A 25,533-nucleotide genomic window follows, 5' to 3' on the forward strand; every position below is an offset into this window, starting at 1 on the left:
GCAAGGAAAATCTTTTGAATTCAATATTTTCTAATGTTAATAGAAAAAAGGTCAGACATGTTTGGGGGGTGGCAGTGCCCCCCCCCATAACTCCGCCTATGCCTTGGACAGAAATGAATGAATGAATGAATGAATGAATGAATGAATTGAATGAATGAATGAATGAACAGTAAAGAGACTGTTTTTAAGCACAATCAAATGTCCCTCTGAATATAAAAAAAGCCCCTTGCCATAACAAAATTACCAGAAACTTCACCACAACATAATATGCAAGAATTCCATTAGTATTAACATGCGCTGCGTTTCCCCCTCCGCTAACCTTGCAGCGCTACGTCACGACGGAAATTCTGAGGCAGTACTTCTCAAGGTTGCAATACTGTCGACTGTAGCTCCTTATCATATCATTCGACACCAACAGAGCAGCAACGAAGAATTGCTTCACCAGCGTAGAGCAGTTCGTGACAGTTACGAACATTACGAATACAGAACCTAGTTTCGGGTGTGGTTAGTATATTGAGGAGGAAATCAGTGAATTTTTTCTATACATTTCGTCATGCTACTGTATCATGTAAAAACACACGACGATTGGCTATACGATTGGTTTCTAGGTGGTGTAACCAGTTCCTTTGCCAGGTGATCAACTCTCCTGTTCACTGTACAGCCACCACTGGTAAGTAATATATACAAAATATGGTAAAGTTTTTTTTTTTTGTTCATAATTTAAGCTTACATAGTAATTGCATTTAGGAGAATCACAAACTTCGATCCCGCTACGCACCAAGCAAGTGAGAAAAAAAGTACTTAAATCATTGCAAATAACTTCAAAATTGGGCACACCACTTCAGAGATATGATGCGATCACTGAGAAAGCTATAAACCCGCTGCAAGTACGCACCTTCATTTTTTTTTATACCCGACCGATGATTTTTTTCTGATATTTTCACGTGAAAACACGTTACACTACACGGGAAAGCATTCCATTCTTCTGTTCAGGGCAAAGCTATCTGTGTACCTATCTACCAAAAAGCGTATATGTAAGGCCTACCAAAAGCCTGAACAAACCAAAACTAACCCTTACGAAAACTCGCTGTTGAAAATTAGGGGCTAGAAAATATTGAGAATAGGACGCATGTTTATACGATATTTTTTTTTCGATTCATACACACCCACACACCTAAACTGGGCTCTAACTCTAAGGAAAATGTCACTGTCCCTGTTCGGAAACGCTCCTAGTCCCGTTGCGTATTCTGTTGTATTAGTCACGCTTGGATAACCCAAACGACGCAAGTTACTTCTATAGCATGACCATCATATCCTCTCGTTACATGATTGTTAATTTTTGTTAAATATTGAAATAGTGATCAGAAGTGAAGCACTGTTGCACGTTCTCCCACCACAAGTATTTCGGCCTTGGGCGATGGATGGGGAAAGCGTAATTAGTCCGTTGAGAATAATCGCGCATGTACACTCAGTGTAATGTAGAATTGTTTAATATATTGTGCGGATATAAACGAATTAGCGTAATGTGAACTGAAATTTTTTGACTTTCCAGTAATTCGTCCTGGACCTGTCGGCAAAGTAGAGATTATTATGTAAAAGCATCTTATTGTAACACATGTATTGCATACTATTTTTGGACGATCTTTAAAAAATATTATTAATCATTTTAAATTGAAATTGTTTTTGGATGCTAACATTTTCATGTGTGATCGCCATTTGTTATTTGCCGATAGGTGTCATTCATTTGTTATTATTCGTATTTGTCGACAGGTATTATTTATTTGTTATTAATCGGCGGCGATTGTGAAAATATTGTAATAAAATAAATTGTAGAAAGTTTAGTTTTGTCTTCAAAGAAGTATATAGGTGACACAGTAAATCAATATAAATAAATAGCATATAGAAAATGTTTGTAGGTGACACGTTAATTATACACCAGTGACCAGTGTAAATTAACTGCATACGTATTTTACTCCATGAATGTTTTCGCGTTCAGCCACGACCTCACGAGTGGCGCTCAGAGCAACGACCGGAAGTCGTCAGACATGGTTTTCGGTTTTCACGCTTACGTCTTATCTATATTAATTCCTGTTTTCTTACAAATCTACACTCCAATGAATTAATTTAGAAAGAGTACAAGTGTAATAAGACATTTGGTTATCTCATAACTAGACATCGGATTTTTAGGCACTAAAAATTGCAGTTTTAGGCGCCTAAAATAAGCTCAAAATTTATAAAATTAGGCTCTATTTTAATGAAAATAGGCATTTTAGGCACATCAAGGTATCATACTTATTTCTTTCACTGAAATTTTTAGTTATACACTAAAATACGCACAAAAAAGTATGTTTAAACATTAAAAAATAATACTATATTATATTTATAAACAGAGCTGCACAAATTTAATATATTGAAACTAATGAAATAATGATTATTGATATCAAGATTACTCATTTTAAGTTACTGAAATTCAGTTCCATGCTCAGACTTTATTATAATTATCTGCACAGTACACCACCAGAATTTTTTCTAAATTCTCTACAGTTAACCTCTGCCTTTTGTCACTGAGAATCATTTTGAAAGCAGAAAAACTTCTTTCAACCGAAACTGATGTGAGAGGCGCAAATTTTAAATTAGGTACAATAGAAACATCAATACTTACTGGAACATTTACACTTTCCCCCGATATCACTCTTGATACTTTTTCCAACAATGAAAATCCTACATTCTTATTTAATACGTTGTCCCACTTATTTTTAACTTTTTTTCCCAGTTTCGCCCAAAGCAGAATGTATGTTCACTTGAGCTTCCTTTACTATTGCTATTTGGCTACAAAGAGATTGTTTTTCACGTTCTAATTGTTCAATGCTTGCAGGTATGAAAGAAAAGTTTGATGTTATGTAGGCAATATCGTTTTTCACTCGTGAGTCATTCAGACAATCTTTCACTGCTTTCACACACGCTGCATTATCAGTTTCAGGTAATTTATCAATAACTGTGACCACTTCTTTAAAATACTTAGAATAATACACCACTGACTGAATCCAGGTTCCCCATCGTGTAACAACCGGCTGAGGTGGGAGTGAGATATCTGGAAAGTTCTCTCTGAATATTGAAATCCTGGATGGGGCTTTACAAAAACATTTTTTTGTGTTAGAAATAAACGAATTGATAAGAGGAAATTCATTCCGGATTGTTTCAGAAACCCTGTGAAGGCCATGTGCTAGACAGGTTACATGCGCGAGGTTAGGATAAAATGTTTTAAGAAGTGGAGCTGCAGCAACCATGTATGAGGCAGCATCAGTACAAAACAACAGAACTTTAGAATCGTCTATATTACCTGAGTATAAAGACTGTAGGCCTTTATTTACAAAATAAGCAATGGCTTGGCTATTCACTTTCGAAAGTTCCTTAACACATGCGAGGTGTGGAATCGAAGGTCCATCAGGACTAAGTTTTCCTACTACCATATTTGCTATATACCTATTCATAGGATGTGAGGTTTCATCCACAGAGACCCATATGTAAGAATCACCTATATCCTCCCGAATGGAAGCTAAAGTTTCATTGTATATTCTGTCTAAGTAATTTTTTCTTAGGGTCGACTCAGATGGGATATTTTGTTTGCAGTATTTTTGTAAAAACTGTCTTAAAACCGGATTTTCAATTGCATTCCAGGGAATGTTAGCAGCAACAAACGCTCTGGTTAAATCAGCATAGAAATTGCTGCTGAGATTGGATGAAGTAGGCTGTGTTAGTAAAGTTTGTTGCAGTTGATTTTTCTGCTGAGCTTTAGCCTTATGAGCCGCTCCTTGCACATGCTGCTTTAGGTGGCACTTCTTTTCTTGCGAAATCTAAAAATGTAAAGTAAACTGAATTAAAATAAAATCCTAATTGTTGTATTGCCGTATTTCTATCACAAAGTTAGTGGGTTCGAACAATCAAAATTTTAATGACCTGCAAATACTTTAACTATCGGAATTTAAAAGGTTAAAGTGTAGTGGTCTTAAAAAGAATTATACCTCAGGATAGCTCAGTCAATGTATAAATATTATAGGCCTACTCATTAAAATTAATAGAATTTATATATTTCAACTATTGTTACATACCTGTTTGCTACAAATCTTGCAGAATATTATTTTTCCATCATAAGTGAATTCTGAATATTCTGTTAGCCATTGCCGGATCAATGTAGATTTTGCGCTTATATTTTTCGGCATTATCGCGTTAAACTTCACAGGAAAACGTCCTACCGCTCAAAACTTCTCAACACAAATAAGGTGAGGGAAAGAGCAACTGTTAACGAGCATTCAAATGAACCGTTGTTATTGAGATTCAATTGGACAAAAATACAAAGTTCCACTTATTGTTGCATTTCCTGGTAGTGTTAACACTAGGAGGGCCATTCTTTTAAATATTTTGTAACGGTTTACCCTACTAATTCGCTGTTTTACGACTTTTCATAAATATTTCAAAAACACTCTTTCTCCAAAAATTGTGATTTTATGACACTCTGAAGGGCAGTACAGCTAATCGGTTTCAGACCGAAAACAGTCATTTTTATAGTATAGTATATCTCTGAATCGGTAGCAGCACATGTTGTGATTGTTGCCTGCTTCAAAACTAAGGTTGGTTCTTTGTCGGCATTTATGCCTCCAAACATGTTAAATTCGGTGAAATCTATTGCGAGTGTCGTGACATTCAAAACATTTAGTTTCCTTTATCAATGGTTTCATGGCCAGTGTGAAGCAAACTTTCCACTTTTTAAATGCCTTAAATTTCGCAGTGAATGCATGTATAAATTATAAAAAGTAAGAGTAAAATGCGAAACTTTACAGTGAGTTAGGCATTTTTAGGCGAATATTAACAAATTAGGCTCTAATAACCATTTTAGGGCACTATAAAACTCTTTGAATACCTTTCAATTTCCATGAAACACAAATATTAATTATTATTTTTACTTTTCTCCTAAAGAAACAAAATAGACATTTGTCCTAGAATCCGATGTCTGCTCATAACACATAGTGATGCGCGATACTGATAGTATAAAAGTTGATTTGATTTATTCGATTACCGCCCGTGTGTTGTAAGCAGTGTTGCCAACTGAACGAAAATTCCGTCAAAACTGACGGAATTTCAATGTAGCGGACGGGAAAAGAATGGTTTTGACGAGTGACGGATTTTCTGGCGGAAATTACAATTTGCATCGTCTTTTGACTTTTTTTTTTAGCTGCTGTCATTTTTAATTGTTTCATTTCTGGGGGAGCGTAGACCAACCCAGCACATCAACTGCAGAACTAGAGGCAGATGATGTGGATGAATTATTATTATTTTAATCAAGATTGGTAAGCAAGTTGCGTTAATATTTTCCTTTATTTGTATATAGATATATTGAGTGGGCCTTTTTTTTTTTTTAATTTTGGCTGATTCTGACGGATTTTCAGGTGTTAGACTGACGGGGATACAATTTATGAGTTGGCAACACTGGTTGTAAGTTTAACTTACAAGGCTGACCAACAACATGAGTAAGGTTGTTAAAAACACGATCGGCCAAAAAAAGTATTTGCAAGCGAAAAGTAAATGCACGTGTTTACCAGTGCATACTTTTCTGAAGAATTACCTAAAAATTAACTGCCCATTTTAACTAAAGATGTGAAAACTTACTTTAAGGGCCATTTTCTCCAAATGAGTTTAACCTTGGGTTTATTTTATGCTGGTTTAAGCCTGAGTTTAAACTAAAAATAATTTTCCCCACGTTAGTTTAAACTATCAAGTTTAAACGGGGTTCAAACAAACTTTCTGCCGTGTAGGTTTAAACCAGTATTCGTGTTAAACTTCATTAACATATTAATATCTGTGATTTTTCTAGTAAAAAGGTTAGCTTCAACTGATAATATTATAGGCTACTTCAATATAAAATAAAATTAGAAAATAGTAATGCCATTAGAAAATGGATGAACTTATTGAAATTTTTTATGAAATAGAAGATAATAAATATTATGTTCAAGTTTGGTTATAGAGTCTAGAATTATTCGTGCGAGAGTTGAATGGGAATTTTGTCAATAGTGATGAACTAATTTTCTGTCCTCACTTTCATTGAATGAGGTCACATAATACGTAAAGTTGATAGCAAGTTGTTCTAAATTGATTTATGAATATGGATATTATTTCAGAGTTAACAATGATACCTATAGAAATTCTTCTGGTATAAGCAGCTCTGTCTAGAATTATCTTAAGAACGGGAATAGGAACAAACTATACAGAGGAACTGGAAATCAAGAAAGGCAAAGAAGCAAATGATGATAACTTCTGTGAGGATAGGAGATTAGAGACTGAAGAAATTTTATTTAATGAAGGAAGACAATTAGAAATCTGAGAATGTCATACGTGCTAATCTTGATAATGAGAGCAGCTCTAGATAGAAGAGATAAACGTAGAGGTGTAGTGATGAAAAGAAAAGGTGATGATAAAGCGTGGAAAACATTCGGAATGCAAACCGAAGCTAACTTCGGAATTACATTAAAGTAAAAAAAGTAGAACGTTATGAATTTTTGGTTAAGAGTTCGTTTGATGGAGATATAGATGATTCAAATGCTGACCCAGATTTCGACTGTTCTTCGCAGACTACTTCATATTCCGTATCATCTGAATCATCAAGTGAGCCAAATTATGTTCACACTACACCTAGAGGAGACGGACAGGATTCTGAATGTAACAATGGAAGGGGTTAGTAGTGAAAAATAAAAAAATAATGACCTGCAAAACGGAGTAAATAACAAAAAAGCACCCAGTCTGCAAAATCGTGGAAAACATACCCTCATCGTCTTCAAGCCAAGAGAATTTTCCAAAACGAAAGATGCGTATGGTAAATCATGTGGGGAGAAAAATGAAGACTTAAGTGTTCTCAAAAAAAAAAAAAAATCGATGACCAAAGAAATGTCATCTGAGCAACAAAAACGTTCATGCAAATTGAATCAAGCACATCAAAGAAAAATGAAAGTCCTTAATCTGACATTATGACTCTCATAGGCTCTAATCATATCTCCAAAGCATAAAAAAATTACATTTCAGTGTTCAATTATAAAAAAATGATCAAATTGAGTAACATAAATGTTTAAAAAGTGATTTTTTAACATTTCTCAATTATTGTTTGCATAAATTTGATAATTTATGTCTAAGTAGGGTAAACCATACAGTTATTGGCCACCTTACAGTTATTGGCCACTTGAACTTTGATGTGTTATAATAAGACAGGATGTGCAAATAATTAATTAATATTTTGCCAGATTGTAGCAGCATGTTTTCTTATTTGGTAGTTTCTCTAATTTTCCGCAACAGGTAGCACTGTGAGATGAAAAAGATGTTTTTGCAAAACACACGTTCCCAGGCTTTGGTTTCTTGTGAAATTCTTAAGAACTGTGTTGTGGTTGAGTCGTTATAATTACTGTTTCTTTTAATTGGTATTCATTATTATTCCAATTATGAGGTAAGTACGTCTCTATTATCACTTTACACTTATATAACGTAATCAAAAACAATCCCCAAATTTTGAAAATTTACTGGCTAATAACTGTTTAATTATAACGCATTTTTCAGTTATTGGCCACCCCGGCCAATAACTGTAATTTTAAAATAATTTAAAAAAGCAATTATTTTCCTTCATTTAACTTATTAAATGCCACTATTTCACTAGTATTTTTATTTTGAGTCCATTAAGTGTGTGCATAGTTATTAGCCACGTGGCCAATAACTGTCTTAATGGGTGGCCAATAACTATTCTTGTTTATTTTATACCCTGGTTAGGTTATTTTTAAGATTCCAAATTGGGCTGACTATAAGCCAAAGGCGATGAAGGTAACATTGGAAGAATTGGAAACTCACAGGACTTCACTTAGAGTCATTGCTAAAAAGACGGTGTTCCTAAGGGAACCCTAAATATCAAAATAACGAATGATAAAACGGAAAAGTGATTTGAATCTTATAGCTTAGGAGGAAATTGATAATGAGTGTTCTGAAAACGTCATTTCATATCGAACAGTGGATGCAATCAAATCTACGGGGATGTTTCCGATCTCTGAAATGAATTTGAATAACATCATGTGCGTCAGCTGAATTGTAGCACGAGGTGACAGACCAGTAGTGAGTGATCTCATAGTCAGAGTGCACGGCGACTCACAGCAGAAATTCCCAAGAAAATCGAACCTTTTTGTGAGGGGTACATAACAACTCTTTCCGGTGCCAAGTACACTTAAGTAAAAATAAAAGAAGCTTGTAATAAACAAGATTTCGTTATTTCCAAGAAAGGCATCTTCTGTATACTTAATAAGATTGGTGAAGCTCGAATGGAATTAATTTGTATCAGCTCGTGGGGTGCGACGACTTGTGACGGGGGGGGGTGGATTTGCTTGCTTTTTCCACTCTGGAATTAATCCCATCCGAGCTTTGCGAGTCTTATTAAGTACACATAAGTTGTCTTTCTTGGAAATAATAAAACCACGTTTTTGCAGGCTCCTATGATTTTCATGTAACTGTACTTGGCATTGGAAAGAGTTGTTATGTACACCTCCCAGAAAGGTTAAATTTTCTTGGGCATTGCTACTGTGATACACTGTGCACTCTGACTATGAAATCACTCACTACTGGTCTGTCACCTCTCGCTGCAATTCAGCTGTCGGTGTGATTCCTGACGCACATGACGTCATTCAAATTCGTTATCAGAGATCGGAAACAACTCTGTATTCAATAAGAAGTTTTGGCTGACAATATTGACAATTACACCTATTATAAAATGCAAGAGATGAACCCCGGAATCTGACTCTCCATGGTAATTTTTTATATTTTGTATTTTTTGTTGGTTATTTAACAACGCTGTATTAACTACTAGGTTATTCTGCGTCGATGCGATTGGTGATAGCGAGATGGTATTTGATGAGATGAGACCCAGGATTCGCCATAGGTTACCTCACATTCTCCTTACAGTTGGGGAAAACCTCGGAAAAACTCAACCAAATGATAATCTCAAGCGGGAACAAACCCATGCTAGGGCACAAGTCTGGATCGGCAGGCAAGTGCCTCAGTCGACTGAACTACGCCAGTGGCCGACTCACCATTGTACATTAACAAGTGTGAATGCAGGTTGTAGTAGTTATTATAACATTCTGGTTGTGGTAACATAAATGTAAGTGAGAGCCACCGGCGTAGCTCTGTCAGTTAAGACGCTTGCCTGCCGATCTGGAGTTGCGTTCGGGCGCGGGTTCGATTTCTGGTTGGGTTTTTTCCGAGGTTTTCCCCAACTGTAAGGGAAATGTCAGGTAATCCATGGGGAATCCTTGGCCTCATCTTGCCAAATATCATCTCGCTATCACCAATCCCATCGACGCTAAATAACATCGTTGTTGATAGAGCGTCGTTAAGTAACGAAGTAAAAAGAACATAAGTAAGGAAATAGCTTCCATGCTCAAAAGAATCAAGAATACATCAATCGGAAAGTCTCTGGTTTGGCCAGAGATACCTAAAAGAGAAGGCAAACATGATATCGAAAGATTGCCATTTTCGATAGTATCACTGAGCTACAGGATATGCACAGAAAGAAGTGCGAACAGAAAGTTGTCCAAGAAAAGAAAAATGAAAGAGAAAACGTGAAGTTGCGAAAGAAAGAAAAGAGAAAACACAAACGACAAAACGAACACTTTTAAGAGAATTGCAAAATGAATGAAGTCCAATTTGTGACATTTGCAAGAAGCTTTCAATGAAATTTGATGTGAAGATTGTAAAAAAGTACTGTATTTTATGTAAATTATATTTCACGTAAACACAGACAACATATTCCTGAAAAAGATGGTGATATCTCCCTATGTCACTCATTTTTATGAAGAAGAAGATTCACATAACACAATGGATCTTAAGGGTAGTTCGAACAATGATGATTTCCTTGAACTTGATAAACTAGCAACATATACATAAGGGCCTACAGAGCAAAGAGACATGTGGATTTATATTTTACATAAAACTGATGTTAGGGCAGTGCAATGCATATGTAAATAACTAATAGAAATAATAGCAAGAGTTTAAAATAATATTTGCAGCCAAAACAAAAATAAATGTCTGTTACAGTTGACAATTGTGAAGTGGCCAATAACTATACAGTCAGTGGCCAATAACTGTCAAGAAGTGGCCAATAACTATAATTTCATACATATTAATATTATTTGGCCACTAGTATCACACAGTATTATTGAATCCATTTGTGTAACAGTGATTTGAATAGAGAAATAATTGACAATTACAGATGCACAAACAGTTCCTTCTTACAATATAATGCACTGAAATCCTCGACTTTCAAACACAAAACTTTCCTTAAGTGGCCAATAACTGTATGGTTTACCCTACTTCTATTCGAGTAAAATGAAATAATTAAGAAATTCGTTTCTTATTCCTGTAACCAACAAATATAACAATGACAATAACAAAATTAGTTAGTACATCAATAATTTTTACAATTATTTGGCACTGTTATTATCATTATTACTATAATAACGACGTCAAAATATGAAATAAATTTAGTTTCCATAGTTACATAAAATGGCACAACTCAAACTTATTCCAATTAACCCTTTCTTACCTATAGATACCATATGGCAATAATTAACTTTATAGCATTTATATACTTGTGTGTTACATATGAAGGTAAATTTTGCTGGATAACTTCTATTTCAATACATTTTCATCAATATAGTTTTGTTTCAAATGTTGCCACTCCCGTAACTTGGTCACTGAATTGGTCCTAATACAGCTATTTGTTTCAACATGGATTGCTTGTAAATTTAATTTGGGTTAGAAAGGGTTAAACCCCTACTGTGCCTTCCATCAAAACAATGCTTGAAAAAAATATAGTATAAAATTACTCTCTAAATGTCAATAAAAATATTTTTCGTAGTAACATTATTTTCTTGATTTTTAAAATGAGCATAATATATCTTTTATTTGTACGTTTTCAATTTTTTCGCTCTCCTAAAAAATCACGTTTTTCGAGTTAAGTCACTTTTTTATGTCATGTGCGACATGAGGTAGACCTAATTTGATGGGTTACCGAACTCGTCAAAAGTCTGAAGTTATTTCCTTGAAATTCATGCGAAAGGAATATTGGTAAAGGAAATTAATTTATATATTAAAATGGATCCATATGTTCCATAAGATAAAGCAGATGTCACAAGACATGTGTTATTAATGTTATTATACGATCTAATCTATCAGAGAAAAATTGAATCGAGAATGTTTTCCAAGAAATTGAAGGATATAATGGAATGAATGATGCTACACAACACTTCACATGGGTATAAAATAATTATTTAGGCCTATCTGTGAAACTAGTACACCGTTGCATTTGTTCTTCATTCACTTTGATTATATCCAAGGATTATAGCATTAAATCTGGCATGCTGAAGCTAAATGACGCGCCATCGGTTTAACTGGCTCTCATTGGCCAGTTCCAATCGAGCTTATTGTTGAGCAGTTCCTTCAGTGTAGCCAACACAACTTTAAACGGGTGGGCTGTCGTTTTAATTGAAAGAGTGCTAGAAATTTATGGAGAAAATGGAAGCACTTTTAAACTAAATACTAAAGTTGAACGGGTTTATTTATGCAAAGTTTAATTTGATTTAGAGAAAATGACCCTTAATGGTGCATTAAGAAACAACAGCGTTTACTTTGAGAGAGTAGTTGAGTTGTCATCCTTCTGGAATCTGGACCATGAAAGTAACTTGTGCACTCAAATCGTTTCTCCAACTCGGGGAACAAGCTTCAATTTCGCTACACAGTTAATTTTTTGTATAAGTTTACCAACTGTGGAGATGTAAGAATCTGTGTACTTCTAAGGTAGTTTAGGACATATACTCGTTACTTTAATAATAACTCAAAACTGATTACTTCATGTAATGCTTGCCATATTAGTTATCGCTATGATGAAAATATTGAATACATCATACTCTTACATGTGAGTGCTAGGTTGTCGAATGAGTTGTGAATTATTACACAGTAATAGTGTAGCAGATGCCTATCTTTTACGTAAGTATGTCTTCTTTCACTAATTGTAAAAAGACTGTCTTAACAGGGTTGTGAGAATAAGCGGTTGGGTGAAATAGCATAATAAAAATATAACATCATGTCACGCAGGAGTACAGATCAAACATCTGGAATCGCTCTGGTGAGTCAATCAACCAAATTGCACTCTTGTCTATTCTTAATTTCTTCTTTTTGTAAAATGGTCTTTTTCAATTTGTTACATAATTCATACACATTACAAGATGTTTTTTTTAATTAATAGTTTATATAAGTAACCAAAGTTTAACTTAATGAAAGGCTGATAAATGTTTGGTATCACAATGAGAGGATCTAGGAAGTAATACAGACCTGTATTGCAAGCATGCCAAAGAGAATTCAAGCCGTAATTGATGCTAAAGGTGGACGTACGAAATACTGAAATTTCTGAAAAATGTGTAAAGAGTGGTTATTGAACAATATTCTTGAATTAATATTGTCGTTAATCTTTGTAATTTTGCTTAATATTGTTTATAAATAGCCTATGTCATGTGAATTCTGCAAAAAATCCCATTAGAGGTGAAATGAGGAACAAATAAGTAATAAGAAAAATGTGAGTGATTATAATAATGTGGCCAGGTACTGTAGAATGCTACCTTCAAGAACTTCAAAATTTAAAAAGAATGAAAAACGTTGTTGCACAGTAAGAGTACATAGTAAAGCGGTAAATTTTTAAATGTTTGGGGAGAAATTTCCTTTACTGAACCTGACAACACTGCTCTGCATAAACACTGGCTTCCTGACTCTCACTGGTAAGCTTTCTACGCGTGAACGAGCTTACTGCAGGAAGCTGGTTTTATTACCGAAGAGATAATGAATAGCTTCCATTTCCGTTCTGATTACAGAAGTACAAGGCTGGCGAGGAGAGAAGCATAACGGGAATCGAGTTACCATAGTACCAGGTTGGTGGTGATGAAGAAGGAAAAACTTCAACGCGGTACCTTGTAGCCAAAGATTACTTGACTATACGTAAGTATACTCCATCAGCTGGGCTAGTCCAGTGGCGAGAGGCGGTTCTAGCCCCCCCCCCCTCAGTTTTAATGAAATAGTTACTTTTAAAATTCTTAACTATTGCTGAATAAATTGCTCATTTACTTGATATAAAGCAAACTAATGAATTTAATGAACTTTAATTCACATTAATTTTAAAGTTTTATTTATTCTATATAGCCCTATTGTTACCTTAACTCCAAAACCTCATAACTCGCTCGGATGTCGATTTTCACTTCTTGCGCGTTTTGAAAGTGTTTTCATACGAGTTACGAGGTTTTGCAGTTAAGATAATGATACGCTATTTTTAACATTACAGTTTATTTATTCTGTTCACAAAATATAACGAATGAAATAAAGTTTAAACAAAATATTTATAACATGCGTAGTACATTCAGTACAGGCACACCACAATCAACATTTATAGATAGTTCTATACAACCAACAATGCTGTGTGCATTCAAAATATGGTACAACTCACAGTGTCGACTGTCTGTTATTCTAACAATCACAGAAAGAATTCGTCCTTCCGCAACAGTTTTCAATAGCAAATGATTAGTCGCTGATGCTAGTAGCTGGGACGTTCAGAGCACAAGGGAATCAAGTCCATTTTTGGTCAATTGGGAGATATTTCGTCTGTACATATCTTAGATGAGACTACTTTCAGATGCAAAAATAGCCACCGGCTTAGGTGCTTGCCTGCCGATCCGGAGTTGCGCTCGGGCGCGGGTTCGATTCCCGCTTGGGCAGATTACCTGGTTGGGTTTTTCCGAGGTTTACCCCAACCGTAAGGCAAATGTCAGGTAATCTATGGCAAATTCTCGGCCTCATCTCGCCAAATATCATTTCGCTATCACCAATTCCATCGACGCTAAATAACCTCGTAGTTGATACAGCGTCGTTAAATAACCAAGTAAACAAACAAGCAGATGCAAATTTTTTGTTGAGTGTGATGGATGGACGTCAGTCGTGTCTGAAAGTTTTGGAGTGAGATTGACGTCATACTTTCCCCTTCAATTGAGTTTGACATGTCTTGTCTGTACAATATAATGTGTTATCTAAATTATATACACACGTCTGAAAACAGTGATGGTACCAATGAAAGTGTTGCCAGCAGAGTGAAGGGTAGGGAGGTTAGAGAAAACATGAAAGGTCATGTGATTCGACTGTTTTAAAGAAATTTAGGTATGTTACATGTCTTTATTTGAAATTGGAATATTCTTGAAGTTATTCGTAGTAATTTAATGTATTCTTTTTGTCTTGTATATTTATTTATGTACGAGTATGTCTTCAATATTACTCACTTTCCCGACCAGATAAAAGAATCCAGGATTTAGAGCCAGCATCCATAATGAAATTGAATTAACGAATTATATTTAGATTACTTTATACACCCCTCTAGAAAATAACTCTCATAATTCCTCGTAGTGTTTTTCGGCCAAACATTCTGGGAAAAGTTGTGTGAATTACGCGATAATATACGGAATTTTGCATTTTTTTTGCCAATTTTGTGAGAAACTGTATTTTACCGGTAGCCTATTTTGCATTTCTTCTGCATTTCTGAATGTTTTATAGAGTATTGATATTATTTGTTTGAATTTTGAAGCAAAACGCATTTTTGTTATTTGAGGGAAATTTTTTTATCTATCTTATAGGAACTCTCAACAAGAAATGCACACATAAAATGAGGTAACGATAATTTTAATGTAGCATGCCTACCACAGTGCGATCGAGAAATGATACCATTACAATTAAAACTGTACAGAAGCTGCTTAGGGACTTACAAATCAAAAGCAAATTATGGTAAATCACATCTAATTTCGGATTCCTGCTTACTTCGATAAAAGCTTTGGATATGGGAAAGTTGAAGGTAAAGTGAGGGAAAATGTGACGGAAAAATGAATGAAGTATTGCCAAAGAATTTTGGGCGCAGTATCCTTTGTTGAATTGCTGACGTCCTCTCAGGATGTGATTTCTCTGTAAACCTGGACCACGAAATTAATTTCATGTTACATATTCTAGACATTTTTTAGGTTAAGTTTGGTCCTACGGTGTCTGTCTTTGTGGTGAGGAGTTTTCCAATCTATAAGACATTGTTGGATGAAAATCGTCAGTTTTCTACGTCTGAAAATTTACACTTGTTTTTTTCTTCTGTATACTATTGCAATTGTGTCTAAAAGTAATACAAATCTGAATTTAAAAAAAATATATAGAAATATCCATTCAAAATAGCCATTTAAAGGTAACATACCATTTGAAATTAACAGGAAAACATTTAATAATTTTTATAGAAAATTATATGCAAAATTAACGCATGATTATTCTATACTCGTATGAAAAATGTCGGAAATAGAGAACCTATTTTTACTGTTCATAAGTGCACATTTTCTAATTCTTGTTGCATTTTTAAAACATTTGCTTACTTACTTACTGGCTTTTAAGGAACCCGGAGGTTCATTACTGCCCTCACATAAACCCGCCATTGATCCCTATCCTGAGCAAGATTAATCCAGTCTCTACCATCATATTACACCTCCCTCAAATCCATTTTAATATTATCTTCCCATCTACATCTCGGCCTCCCCAAAGGTCTTTTTCCCGCCGGCCTCCCAACTAACACTCTATATGCATTTCTGGATTCGCCCATACGTGCTACATGCCCTGCCCATCTCAAACGTCTGGATTTAATGTCCCTAATTATGTCAGGTGAAGAATACAATGCATACAGCTCTGCGTTGTGTAACTTTCTCCATTCTCCTGTAACTTCATCCCTCTTGGCCCCAAATATTTTCCTAAGAACCTTATTCTCAAACACCCTTAATCTCTGTTCCTCTCTCAAAGTGAGAGTCCAAGCTTCACAACCATATAGAACAACCGGTAATATAACTGTTTTATAAATTCTAACTTTCAGATTTTTTGACAGCAGACTAGATGACAAAAGCTTCTCAACCGAATAATAACAGGCATTTCCCATATTTATTGTGCGTTTAAAACATTTATAAGGTATTATTAGAGTTCTGCGTTTGGTTACTTTGAACATAAGTTAGGTGTACATCGATCATACTAGGTGCATACAGAGAGCAAGTTGCGAGTCAACAGTTCACGCTGCAGTGAACCAAGCAGTCTTCCCACACACTGCGGTACTGTGTGTTAACAATATTAAATATCTATGCTGTGCAAACACTCTCAGAGACGCTCTGAAGCAACGTACGATAATATTTTGAAATGCGCAACAAATGTAACGATATTAATTTAAAAATCGTATTCGAATTTGCTTTTGTTAACATATATTAGTCGTAGTGACATGAAAGAAATAGACGTCTTTCCACATAAAATGATGTTTTAGTCGCCATGGCTTCCTGGCGTCCGAAATTTGTCTATTCCTGATTTTTGCAATAAGTAAAATGCATGTAGATAACTTTAGATTTGATTAAAATTTGGAATCAACAAATTAAAAAATATTAATGCCAGTATAAACTTAAAATAAAACAAATTATGGATGTGCTTTCCTAATGATGTGCTTGCTATCATATTCTTCTATGGTGGCATTCATTTCCAACCGCCTAGCTTTGTTTTGTTTTCGTATGTTCACTGAACAGCAGAGCTGAACTAAGTAGCATTAGATGTCGTTAAGCTATAATACATACATACCTACCTACCTACACGGTATGTACCAGTATGTTGCAGGTTGCTTGGAAGCTTTAGGTAACCAAACAGAGGACTCTAGTCATTATTGCATTTGTATCCTGTTTATCTGCATTAAAATCCTAGCCTTTAAAGTTATGAACAGTTTATTTTACTATTATACACCGTGTCCCGCTTAGAGGGATCGAGAAATAAGTGCTCACCATTTAAAATCAGATGAAGATATCGTTGACAAGATGCAGAAACTGTCCAAGTTTATGCACCAATGGTTTAACCCTTCTCCGGGCAACCAGGGTCCGTTGGGCCCTGGCACTACTATTTTTGTGAATAAAATTAAAACTATAATTTCTACCTACTTTAAATTTCATGACTTTGTTAATTTCTGTGTCTTTTATAGTTAGGGAGAAGGAAAAGATTGTAGTATTTTGCGGAAATGTTCTAGAACACTTTTACTTCTTTAAAGTGTTAACTGGGCATGCAGGGTCTATTGGACCATAGTATATTTTATTGGTTTTTCTCACTTCGTAACGATGTTTTACGCTTTGAAACCATTCAGTGATAATCTGACGGCAATGGAATGTTGGCAAAATTATTTCCGAAGCTCAACAACAATGAAATTTAAAAAAATGGACCAATTATGCATTATAATAAATATAAATAAGTCATTGTGAAGTTATGCTAGCCATAATACGGTGTAGTTTATAATAGAAAGAGTGACAATCTCTCACCTTTACTTTATTTTTATATAGGAGTAATTATTATGGAAAAGCTGAAGAAAGTCAAAGAAACAAAGGTACGGTCTTTAAATGTTACAGTATATTTGAATGCATCTTAGTTATGCTGTTATACTGAAGAGTTGTAATTAGGTCAAATATTCTGACAGACTCAACGTAAGTACTTGTGTGAAGAATCCAGTCAGGATTTGCTAATAGAACCTGACCTAAGAAAAGATGATTCTAGCTACGATCCAGACGATAACGCCGATAATAGCAAATCTGATGATCAGAGTGAAGCATCAGAAGTTAGTAATCATCATTTAGAGCCACAATATGACCCTGAAACCCCTCATGATGAGGATCTATCTATCGATGAGAAAAGCAGTTATCACCAATGTGATCCACAAGAGGTTAGTGTTGACCGTCTAGAACTAGGATATGGGGGGAAGCATTCGTTAAAACTGCTAATTTCTTTGGTAAAGATGGCACCACGTGGAACTCTCAGCCTTTTCCGACAGGCCGAGCTAGGGCTCACAATATTATCAAAGGGTCAATAAATAAAGTCACTCTTTCACCTGGGAAATCTATTGATGCCTTCAATCTTTATACTGATTCAGTTATAAGTGACATAGATAAATAATCATGAGTCTGAGCGGCTATATTTAGAACGAAATGTTGCACACCCATGGAAGTGTTGTAACGACACTGAATTGCGGCCACTTTTCGGTCTACTAGTAACTGCAGGACACCTCAAAGCAAATTACACTAATTATGACATTCCATGGAGCAGCTTGTATGGTGTTCCAGTATTTAGAGCGACAATGGGTCTCAAGAGATTCAAATCTTTGCTAGCGTTTACTTGCTTTGATGACAAAACAACAAGATCCATTTGCCGTGAGAAGGATACGTTTGCCCTGGTTATAGATGTCTGGGAAAATGTTAATTCGAATTTTAAAAAAATATTAGGCCTATATTCCTTGTACTGATATAACGGGTGATGGGCAAATTATTCCATTCCGTGGTAGATGTCCTTTCAAGGAATACATGCCATCAAAACCTGACAAATATGGCATGAAAGTATGGTGGGCTTGTGACTCCAAAACCTTCTATCCCCTAAATGGTCTTCCATACACCGCAAAAGAAAACTGTGTAAGGGTACACTCTGAAGTAGGTCAAAGGGTTGTAGAAACACTGTCTTATCAAAGAACAAACAGAAATGTAACCTGCGATAACTACTTTACTGACAAAGAACTTGCTGAGAATCTTCTCAGTAATGGCTCACCTTAGTTGGAACAGTACACAAAAAATATGTATATTCATCTCTCCTGAGTTTCAGCCAAACAAAAGACGGCCAAAGTGTTCATCCATCTTCGGATTTACAAAATATGTAACATTGGTTTCAATGTACCAAAACCAAATTAGGCAGTTGTTGTTCTTTCTGCAATGCACCACATACAAACCATTTCGGAAGAAGAAAAGAAACCACAAAGTATTCTTCACTGTAATAGCACAAAAGGAGATACTGACACACTCGATCATTAGTAAATGCATATGCGTGCAAGAGACGTACAAATCGCTGGCCATTTGCATTTTTATGAATCTTTTAGATGTACAGTATGTGGAATTACTGCATTTGTTGTGTGGATGAGCCTTCATCCTTCGTGGAATCTTGGAAAACAGAACAATAGGAGGTTGTTCCTTGTAGCTGTTGCTGAAAGTCTCATCCAACCTCAAATTGAAAGAAGACCTAGAGTAGGATTTCAGAAAAAACTGTAATGACCATTGCTCCTTTCCTGCCAAGAGCTAGTAGGCCTCTCCGTCAACTGCGCTCCAACCACAGGAGAGCACTAAAAGGTGTCATATGTACCAGTATGAAAAAAGTCGCAAACAAAATCAAAGCTGTGACAATTGTGGCCAGTCTGTGTGTAATGAGAACAGTGAAGTGACCCGTGTGTGTAAAAACTGTAAGAATGATGATGAGTGATGACGTGTGAGTGTGTGAGAGTGATGATGTGAGAGTGTGAGTGATAACGTGTGAGCACGTGAGAGTGATGATGTATGAGAGTGATGATGTGTGAGTGTGTGAGAGTAATGACGTGTGGGAGTGTGTGTGTGTGCTAGAAATTAGAAAATCTAAAATTTGTGTAAATCTGTGTGAGATTTACGACGAAAGTAAAAACAAATTGTAGATCATACACTAAACATGTTTCTTTTATCGCATGAAAAACATACTAAAATTATATCATTTATGTATATTATCATGGATACATTGGTCACTATAATAATATCATTATTAAAGAAGACTAATATTGTGTACAATAAAATGATTTCCTTATGTCAATGTATTAAAATGGCATGTGGGTCCGACGGACCCTCCTTGCACATCAACGTTACAAAAGTAGGTTGCCCGGAGAAGGGTTAAAAACACTTGCATGTTCATGCGCATGCACACTAACGTTTATCGTGGAGACAAGCCTGGCGCCATACAGCAGAACATTCTGTCATTGGACCATTCTTCTTCATCGAGGCAACAGTCACGGGGAATGTGTATCTGGACATGTGTAGAACTTTTGTTGTTGATCTTCTCATCCCGGAATCGGTTTTTCACCAACTTTGGGCTCCACCCCATTACTATGGAGCAGTGCGTGGCTTCTTGAATGCAAACTTTTCAAATAGGTTGATCAGAAGAGGAGAACCCTTGCCTGGCCACCTAGGTCAACCGACTTGACGCCGATTAATCTTCCTCTAGGGCTTTGTGACAAGTGTTGTGTACCAGCGTGATACAGTTGACACTTTGAAAAAACTGAGACAACACATTATTATAAATGCAGCTGTGCTAATCACCCCACAAATGTTATGAAACACTTGGCAGAAGGTTGAGTACCTTTTAGGTATCTTCAGGGTAGCTCGAGGTGTACACATTGAGTTGCACTGACCATTCTCCTAAACTCGTAGAGTTTTTACATAAAGTTATACAAAAAATTATGTTATAAAACCATTATTTATACTTTAAATTAGCACTTATTTCTCGATCTCTCTGAGTGGGACACGGTACATTATGAATCACTTCTTTGTTCATTAGGCCTAGTATTCCATTTAGAATTGTATCTGTTGCATGTTAAGTTTCTTTTATTTCTTGAAGACATTGCTCCTTCAATAATGAATTATAGTTCGTACAATCCTAAGCTATCGCACTTGTTTTCCCCGAATCTTTGCTTAGCATGCTTTTCACTTGAAGTATTTACCGTGTACTCAAATTCGTACTAGTAAGTGCTTCAATTCAGTAGGTGGTTTCTACTGTGAAAATGTCGATATCAACAAATAAATGTCAGTATCGACAACTAGAGACAGACGGCAAAGGTTACAACTGTGGTATAGTGACCATTCTTCTTCTTCTTCTTCTTCTTCTTCTTCTTCTTATCGACATTCTGGATTTAGGCTTATTATGGCCTGTTCCCATGAAATTATAGATGATCTTATTGGATTCCTCGTTGACTAGGCCTTCCTATCTGTCTTTGACCATGGGGTTTGTAATTGAAAGCAATTTTGGATTATCTGGTATTCTTGAGAGATGCTGTAGCCCTATAGTGACCATTAAAACTTGCATATGTAAAGGATAAATTGGAGGAAATTAAAATTTTAGTTTTTTACTTAAAAACAACAAGTAAATAACCTTTCAGTTTATTGTCGAGGGGAAAAAGGCAAAATAGACACTTATTATTAAAATAGGCAATAAGAGCATAAACAAGCAAAATAGGCTAAATAAAAATTGGCCCTATGAGTCTTAAATACATAGAAACGCATTCAGATCTATATTTGGCAGTGGCGTAGCGTCAATGTAAGCTAAAAAGCTTAGCTTCCCCAGTTAATAATAATTTCATAATAAACCTGCAGTTTATGGAGAAAATTATTTATTAATTTTAATAGAATTTACATTTACGCGTTAAATATTGTGATGCGGCAGCTCAGGATGATTTGTGATGCACCAGTAAACAAGAAGCCTGCACACACCAGCTTCCAAGCAGACTGGTTTCTTCTGTGTAATCCACCCCGCAGATTTTCCATCCCTTTCTAACTAAACTACTCTAGTCGCAAGGCTCGCAAGAAACTAGCTTTAACATTTAAAATAACTAGTTTCCGAGTTATCCCTTTTCGTCAGTTGTGTTCAGTTGAAGTGTTAGTGTGCATTGTGGCTGATATAATAAATAATGAGCGAAATAACAGTTCCTGACACTAATTTACTTGAATTTTTTTAGGACAATTGTATTATCAAGACTGACTTACGAACAAAAGTGTGATTTAAAAAACAAATGACCGACTCCCTTGCTGTCAATTAAGGACACAACCAAAAGACAGACGCATACTTACGTAATGATACTAATATTGTGATTTCTCTACGTATGACAGGGAGTGAGCTAATGTTATAGGTATATGTGTCTATTTGTTAAGACATATGTGTAAACTGTGAAATCATATTTTACTACGTATCATTTGAGGTCATGCCTTATTGGTGTTACTTACGATGTTCCAACCAATCTTCGACTGCTTACTTGACATTGACTACTATTTATTTTAAGACTGTATTTTTGTAATACGTTTTCTCATATTGCATGAAAGACAACTTGAGTTAGCTTCCCTTGCTCAAAATTTCATGCTACGCCACTGATATTTGGCATATTTTAACCCAGTAATAAAAGGGATTTTGCCGATCAACCGAGCTCTAGTGATGATAAATGATATTTAATTAATCTGTCCTATTTTATGTTTTCAGATACCGAATACTACGCACAATATGGACACACTCGCCAGAGATCTGCTTCCAGAACTGGAGTGTCCAGTCTGCATGGAATACATGATACCTCCATTTTTTATGTGTGAGAATGGACACAACATCTGCAACAGCTGTAAACCTAAACTGGACAAATGCCCAACATGTTTAGGAAGCCTCACTAATACCAAAAACATTGCTCTTCAGAATTTAGCAAGCAAACTAAGATTGCAATGCAGGTTTCATAGTTCAGGGTGTAAAGAAATATTATATTTGATTTCTCATGCTGAACATAGTCTGGTATGTCCACATCAGTCTTTCAGATGTCCTTTCATAGGACGTGAGGGACAGCTTTGCTCTTGGGAAGGAAAACTAGAATATATGAAAAGCCACTTAAAATCAGCACATGTAGAACCACTCATGGTATGTGAAGTAACAGGACAGCTTTTTATTAAAGTAACGAAATGTGAGAAAAACGGTGTATGGAGGCGGGTAATACTGACTCTTGGTGAAGTATTTTTGTGGACTTGTAAATTTTCACGCAATTACCTATACAGTTGTTTACAGTATGTTGGACCTACTGTGAAGGCAAAAAATTACAAATACAGAATAAAAATTTGCACATTGGATAGATCTGGGAGTGCCACGGCATGTCATATGACTTCCCAGTACAATGAAGACATTGATAAAATATTCTGGAAAGCAAATTGTGCAGCATTTAATTGTCATTTTGTGAAATTGTGTTTAGATGAAGCGAAATCTTTGTCGGTAGATGTGGAAATTTTCAGTGTGACTTAAAAATTCAAGATCCTGGTGAAAATAAATTCTTAAGTATTTATTGAAGATCCAGAGGGCATCTTTCGATAAAACAAATTGTACTGTATTTAAATTTTACTTTGTGAATTTGTGCAAAAAAACTTTGTCGCCAGATTTGAAAATTTTCGGTGAGATTTAAGATTCCTAGTGAAATTATTACTTTAAAAGTTAGATCAAGATATAGCCTAGGTCTATATAGGATCTCTTGGAAATAAAATGCGCTGTACTTAATTGTTATTTTTCGAAAGAGTGATTAGGTTAAAAGGAAAACTCAGTCCGTACATTTTGAAATTTTCAATGTGCTTTGGAAACCCAGATCTAAAGCAAAATTGAGTTTCAGTAATTACTATGAAGTCATATAGAGTTCAAATTTTTGGAAAGAAAATTGTGCTGCATCTATCTCTTGTCAAACTTTATTTACACGAAAAAAAAATTTTTCTTGATATATTTGAACATATTCGAATGTGTTTTGGAAAACCTAGCTGTAGAGAAAAAATTTGAAATATAATGAAGACGAGATTAGATATGTGTGCAATTTAAAACTGTGTTACATTTAACTGTCAAAGAGGCAAAAAAAATATTATTTTGTATATGTGTAAATTTTCATTGCATTTAAAAAACGTAGACATCAGCAAAATTACATTTTTGAAAGTAATATGAAGATAGTCATAAATTTTGTGAAATATAACTTTATAGGTCTTTGAAACTGCAAGGTAAAAAGAAAATGTATTCTATAGAGGCCTATTTATAAATTTTCTTATAACATTAGCAAAATTATTTTTTTGTTTTTACAATTAAATATAAAGATATAGGTAGAATCTTTCTTAAATCAAATTATGTTGTATTTAATTTCAATATCTAGAACTATGATTAAATGAAATGAACATTTTTCTATATATTTGGAAGGAAAAGTGAAATAAAACTTTTAAAAGCAGGGTAAAAATATAGAATGGAACTCTTGGAAAGAAAATCGTGCTGTATTTATTTGTTTTGTGAAAGGGTGCTCAGATTAAAAGAAAATTCCGTTGGTATTCTTCCGAATAAAATTATGAGTATAATTTGAAAACTTGTATCTGAAATGAAAGTAAATTAGATCGAGTCATGGAAAAATTGGTACATTTAATTGTAATTTTCTGAAAGTGTGTTTAGATGGAAGGAAAGGTTTCTTGAAAGATATGAACATGTTCAATGTTATTTTGACATGCAACGAAGTTAGACCTTCGAAAGTAATAAGAAGGCATAGGTCGAATGTTTTGGATAGCAAATTTAGGTGTATTTATTTATTGTGAAACTATATTTAGGCACAAAAAATTATGGATAGATTTCAAATTTCTCATTATGATTTGAAGAACAAGACCTGCAGCTATATTATTTTTGTAATACGATGAAGATATTTTTTTAAAATAAAAATTATTTTTAATTTGGTTGTTATTTTGCAAAGCTATGTCTAGATGAAAGAACTACTGTTTAGGTAGATTTGGAAAATTTTCATTCGATTTAAAAAAAAAAATAGACATGAGCGAATTTAAATCTTAACATTACTACAGATATATAAATCCAGTCCTGAAAAAAAGTAAATTTTTTTATATTTATTTTTAATAATTGTTCTCAGACGAAAGAAAAAATATTTGGTCAATTCGAAAATTTATGGCGCGATAAAGGAGCATCCTGTAAAATCAAAGAAGATAACATGATTATATAGATTGAAAAGTTTTGAAAAAAAATTAGGCCTATGCAGCATTTATTGCCATTTTGTGAACTTGTGTTCAGATAAGAAGGAAATTGTGTCTACATATTTGGAAATTTTCACCCTGATTAAAAATCAAAATCTATTGCAAAAATATATTTTAACAATATAATCAAATCAATTCATTACCTTACGATTATGAGGCTATCATTTGCGAAAAAAAAAAAAACTGATTTTTCCATGCATATAACAAAAGTATAAGTAAAAATTGAATCCATATTGGTAAAAATGTTGCATATCTATTTAATTGCAGCATTACTTTTAATGTTACGCTAATTATTGTGTTTAATTATACATAATGTGATATCTTTTGTGATATATATTTTCTTAAGATAATTAAAATATTATGTTAAAATATGTTTTAAAGTAGTTGTTTGACCTTCATCATCTTTTAACGTTTTCAAATTTTAGCATGACAGTCTATATCTGCACACAAGAACTTCAATTCTATTGCATCTGTCGTAGAGGTCTGCACGGGCGTGGGTCAAGCAGTGCTCCGATAATAATTATCAGCTAATTTCGGGTCTGGTTCAGATCTGGACGAACTGGGCCGGGCCTAAGAATTGAAGGGTTCAGTACCATAGTGGGCCAAGCGCCATATATTCAAAACGGAGAAAACAAGGGTTACAATTTATGTGATTACCATATTTCAATTAAACATAAAGCAAGTAACATAAATTATTCATATTAAAGCTAAATGATATGTCAATTGTCAATAAACTATGGTATTCACTTAACTTTAATCCTTGCTTTCT

At 34.7% G+C, this 25,533-nt stretch overlaps 1 long non-coding RNA gene across 2 annotated transcripts; it reads left to right on the plus strand.

Annotated features, from left to right (window-relative positions):
- The first annotated feature begins 369 nt into the window (after positions 1-369).
- LOC138698261 (uncharacterized) lies at positions 370-25,122 on the plus strand. Of its 2 annotated transcripts, XR_011331803.1 has the most exons (4): positions 370-504; positions 609-670; positions 12,942-13,065; positions 22,219-25,122. It is a non-coding gene; the product is annotated as an uncharacterized lncRNA (long non-coding RNA). The 2 variants fall into 2 exon arrangements; XR_011331802.1 differs by having other exon boundaries at positions 370-670.
- The last annotated feature ends 411 nt before the right edge of the window (positions 25,123-25,533 follow it).

Source organism: Periplaneta americana, chromosome 4, assembly GCF_040183065.1.
Source record: "Periplaneta americana isolate PAMFEO1 chromosome 4, P.americana_PAMFEO1_priV1, whole genome shotgun sequence".
Taxonomy (NCBI): domain Eukaryota; kingdom Metazoa; phylum Arthropoda; class Insecta; order Blattodea; family Blattidae; genus Periplaneta; species Periplaneta americana.